Source organism: Gossypium hirsutum, chromosome A13 (genome assembly GCF_007990345.1).
Source record: "Gossypium hirsutum isolate 1008001.06 chromosome A13, Gossypium_hirsutum_v2.1, whole genome shotgun sequence".
NCBI lineage: Eukaryota > Viridiplantae > Streptophyta > Magnoliopsida > Malvales > Malvaceae > Gossypium > Gossypium hirsutum.
In genome coordinates, this window is record NC_053436.1 from 100724792 (window position 1) to 100730429 (window position 5638).

The 5638-nt window shown below is 29.6% G+C and overlaps 1 long non-coding RNA gene across 1 annotated transcript; it reads left to right on the forward strand.

Annotated features, from left to right (window-relative positions):
- The first annotated feature begins 4518 nt into the window (after positions 1 to 4518).
- Positions 4519 to 5348, forward strand: LOC107893105 (uncharacterized). The gene is made up of 2 exons (XR_001682721.2): positions 4519 to 4677; positions 4970 to 5348. It is a non-coding gene; the product is annotated as an uncharacterized lncRNA (long non-coding RNA).
- Positions 5349 to 5638: the final 290 nt, after the last annotated feature.

Below are 5638 nucleotides of genomic sequence, written 5' to 3' on the forward strand. Positions count from 1 at the left end.
ATATTGAAATCTTGATGTACTTACCTTTTCTTATTGACTTCAATCTTTAACTTGATTTTTATCTCTCCTCTAGCTTCTATTTCTTGAATCCAACTTGATATTCTTGCTCTCCATCATCTCCTTGCTATCTTTGTCTCTTGATGGCTATGGGAATTCTTTCAATTTTTAGGTGAAAATAATGAATTTTTGGAGGAAGGACTAAATTGTAAGAAAAGAAAAACTTTCTTTCTTCTTCTTCTTCTCACGTTAGTTGCATGAGAAAGGTGATCATATCATATCATCCTCCCCTTTATTTCCTTGCATATATATATATTAAATAAAATAATAATAAAATAATAAAATATCATTTAAAAATCAATTTTAAAGTATTAAAAACTAATATTTATTTATTTAATTTATCTAATATATCTCCAACATCATCATTGTCTCTAGATTTCTCTCTCTTCCAATTGACCATTTTGCCCTTTGTGATCTTTTAAAATTCCATTCTTGAGTCATCACTTAATTTGGTAAATTTGTAATTTAGTCCCTCATAATTCTTCACCTATTCAATTTGGTCCTAATTCATCAATTTTCCTTGGTTTCTAGATCATTCCACCCTTAAAATATTTGCACTATTAGTCCTTCAAATTTTCATATTTACACTTTAATCCTTCCAATTTTGAGTATTTACTCTTGGGCCACAAAACTTTTCTCACTTTTACAATTTAATCCTTTCTTGAATCAATATGTCATAATATACTTCCCAGTATTGACATAACTCAAAATTTCCCTTTTTGTCACTTTATTTCCTTATTTTACTATATCACGGATAACATTTTACTATAAAAATTTTCGAGGTATTACACTTGAGCTGACGAGATGCATAAGCAACAACTTTACCATCTTGCATCAGAACACAACCCAGATCCACATGTGGCGTATTATTGTATACCATGAAGTCCTTACCAGGCTCAGGCTGAATCAGAACAGGTGCCTGAGTTAACACAATCTTGAGATTCTCAAAGCTCTCCTACTGTGCATCGGTCCACATGAAAGGAACTCCTTGTGGTCATCCGTGTGGCATCGACAGAATGCTTTTCGCCTTTCGCTGAATATCGTTTTCTGTGGAATTGGAGTACACACCTGGTTCAATTTCGACACGTAATCACTCCCGAGCACTCCAAAAACTTTAATCAAAATGCGAAGTTCACGCTCTCAACCCGTTAATGGGAATGATTTGCAGACTATAGATCGATTCCAACTAATGTCGAAAGGAAAGAAGAGATGACAAAGGCTAACGAGCGATGGCAAACAGAGAAAGAAATATGAGACTGTAGCAAAATAGAGGTCGGCATAGGGAAGAGGAGAGAAATGATTGAAATTTTTAGGAAGAAAAGAAATTTTCGGTTATAGGAGAAAAAACAATAAAGACTATCCTGATAGCCACTCCCCTAAAATCTCCTCAAATCTCTCTATACAATCTCCCCACTAACTCTACCACTCAGAATCCCATCCTATTCCAAACTCTCACATGGCTCAAGCAGCAAAATAAATCCCTCGCTCGCCACAGGGATTCGAACTCCAAACCCTTAGTGACTTCACACCCCACTTAACCACCAGACAAGTAGGCCCATTCTTATAAGCTTTTACACATAAACACATATAAGCCTAATAACCAAAGACAAGGCTTTATTCAAATAAAAACCAAAATTTTTCCCAAGCTAAGGCTTGAACTTGGGACCTTTCGCACACACCCAAAACACTTAACCACTGAAACAAATACAAATTTTATGACAATTAACTACGAAAACATATTTATTAAATTTGGGGCGTTACAAGAGCATCCCAACACCTAATTAAACTTTTTATGTATTTGTAATTTAAATAGCCTTAAAAGATATAAGAATACCAAAAATAAACCCTTCTCATTTTTTATGTTTTAAAAACAATAAACTTAGGAATCTATATAACAATCTTATTTAAACTATATAAACTTAAAAAATATTTTTGGGGTGGTGCCGCATGGGAAAGTGGCGGCACCCAACTCTACCGTAGAAATCAGAACATTCCCAAAATTAATCTTGAAGTTAGATCATTTTCATAATTTTTAAACTTATAGGATCATATTCCTAAAAAAGCCGAAATATACTAATATCTATAACTTATATAATCCAAAAAGGACCTTCCTACATTGCCATGTGTCATCCTTTCTTTTTTGCATTTTATAAAAAATGGTTAAATATCATTTTTTTATCTTTGTATTATATCTAAAATCAAGATTTAATCTTTATACTTGAACTTTTATCATTTTTTGCATTTTATAGAAAAATGATCAAATATCATTTTTGGTCCTTTTACTACTATATCCAAAATTAAGATCTTATCTCTATATTTGAATTTTTACAACAATTTGGTCTTTTTTTAATAATGTTTACTCCAAATTGTTAATATTGTTGATTACTGTCGAAACCCTTTTAAAACGAGTTTGGAAAAAACTGGGTTCGACTTTTTGAAAAATAAAAAAATGGGAGTCGCCACCAATCAGTTTAAGTGTGATTGAACCACCTTCAAACCACTTTTTGTTTGAAATCATTTGTTTTGGTCTATAAAATCAAAAAAATGGGTTCGGGAGTCGATTACGTACGAGGAAGGGTTAGCACCCCCGTAACGCCCAAAAATTGGTACCAAATTAAATAACTTTTTGTCTTTAATGTCGAAAGTTTGAAAGAATTTAGAAATAAGGTCTCTTTTTAAAACCATAATAATTTGAAAAAAGAAATCAAGATTCTTTCGCTTTAAAAGAGTACAAACACCACATCCAGCATGATTGGACATGATATCTTTAAACTTTCGTAACCGAAATCATCTTGTAATTTTTGAAACTCGTTTAAAAGGATATTTTTAGGTATTTAGACAAACGGGAAATCGCAACCCAGCATGTTAGAGCACTACTTCCTGAATTCCTAAATATTAAAACATTGCCTCATTTTTAAAATTCCTTTTGAATTAAAAGAGATATGATTTTTTGAAAGTAATGATGTGTTTAATACATTACTAAGAATAAGTATAAATTGACCTACATAATACTTACTTTAACATTCTATGCATATATAATATAAAGGATAATAAATAATGGTATAAATTACACTATATACATTATCATTTTATGTATGATCATAGACAACATATATATACATGCATTGTCATTACATGCAGAATGCAACGTAGAGCATAATGAATTCAATGATATAAATTGTATAATACATATATATAACAACATCTCATGCAAATGTACCTTAAATCAACATAAATGATTGATTCTCATGCAAATATATAAAAACAATAAAAAATATTATATAAAAAATTTTAACCTACTAAATAGTAACAAAATAAGAAAACAAAAAGTAAATAAGCAAATTATAGACATATGAAATATAAATCAAAAAATAAAAAATAAAGATATTCATAAATTATTAGAACAATATTAAAATAATAAAGGAAAACTTTTTAAAAATGATTAATATATATAAAAACCATATTATAGGGTATAATAACTTAATATATCAACAAAATAATGTACTAAATCTTAATATTACACATATTTATTTATTTTTTTAAAAAAACCTATATTATTAATGAGTGATAAAGTAGTATATTTTTTTTATAAGGAAATAAAAGTAATGCAAGGTATAATATATGATAAAATATATAGTGTATAATATAATTTGTAAACAAAATATATAGTAATATAAATCATATGATAAGTAATATAAAAAATATAATAAAATGTATATAATGTAATGTATAATAAAAGGAAAGATACTATAAGGAATAATATATAATAAAATATGATATGGAATAAAATATAAATAAAAATACTATCATATAAATAAGGATAATATATAATATTATTTAATAATAATATTTTAAAAAAATAGAATTTATACAATTAAATAATAATAATACATAATTTAAAAAAATAAAAATAATATATATAATAAAATATAATTTATAAGTAAAATAGAATAATAAAAATAATATGATGGATAATAAAATAATATATAACTAATAAAAATAAATAATATTTAAGGTATTTAAAATAAATTAAATATATAAAAAGGATTAAAATTGAATTTAATTAAAGAATTTAGGATTAATTATTAAATAAATGAAAATTCCAGACCTAATTGAAATGTGTGTAAAAGTCAGAGGGACTCCTTGGGAAATTAGCCCTAATCCCCAAAAACGACGTCGTTCCCTGAATAGTCTTTAATGACCATTAGGATTAGATTGAAACAAATATAAAAGATCTGGGCCGAATTAGAATAAAAATAAAATGAAATTGTACAAATTAAAAATTCGGAAGGACTAATTGTAAATTATCCCAATTTACAAAAAAACACGCGGATCCTCCCCGGATAATCGGGTCAACACGCGGATCCTTAGGCCTTAAAACGATGTCGTTTTAGGCTTATTGACTTAAGCCAAAACGACACCATTTTCAAAATACTATATATGCCAATTAAGCCCTTAAAAATCATTTTAAAACGTTTCTAAAAAAAGAATTCAGGAATGCTCTGAAGCCCTCAGAGCTCTGGTCATCGGACCTCCGCAAGCGCCCACGCGACACCGTCGACTTTGCCATTTACGGCAACTGGAAGCTGAAAAGCTTCGTTTTTTCGCCTATACCGAAGGGTAAGACTCTTTCCTCGTTTTTAAAACTGTTTACCAACTATTTATATATGAATGTATATGCTTCGAATACTAAAAAAAATAAAAATAAAAATAATAAAAGATTGAGGATTCACCTAAAAGAAACTGTATGTATTTGGCTTTTATATTCCTTGTTAAAATCTCCGTGTCCGTTTACAGGTTACAAAGGAGGCTTTTATAGCCACTGTTTCTATTACATATTTTGGGAAGAAATCTTTTATTTCTTTCCATCTTTGTTTTGTTTGTTTGCTGCTATTTCTTTCCTTCTTTGCAGGTAAGCGAGAATCTCGGCGATGAGTGCTAGCGTTGATTCGTGCATTGACTATGGCGTGATACTAGTGCAGGAGTCATGGCGCTGATGAAGCCCACTGAAACGGCGCGAGACGAAAGGGCGTGGCGCTTGGGATGGTTGCGGCGCCTAGGGTTTCTGAAACCCTAGGCCTTTCCGTATTTTGTTAACAATTTGGGCCTCTTGGGCCCCGTTCGTTTTTTGGGCTAAGGGTGTAATGGGTAAATAGGTTTTGGGCCAAGGGTTTAGGCTAATCGGGTCTTGGGTGTAACCGGGCATAGGGCTTTTGGGCTAACCGAGTTTGGCTGTAAATGGACTGTTTAAAGGGCCTTATTTAATGGACTGTTATATTTTTGTTTTTTTATATTCGTTTTTATTTTTTTACGGGCCCGGGTAAATTTGGGCTATTACAATTACTATGATTAAATTTTTACATGGATTTTTTTATAAAAGAAGTTATTCTAACAAAAAAAATTAACGGTGCTAATTATTCGGGCTAACTAATGGCATAACTATCATAAAGTAATAGTAAAATTGAAGTCTCGATTTGTTTACTATGTTAAGATTTGATATTTAATCTTTATATTTTAATTTAACATAATTTTGTCATTTACTTTTATAATGACATTAATTAATCCAAATAATTTACATCTT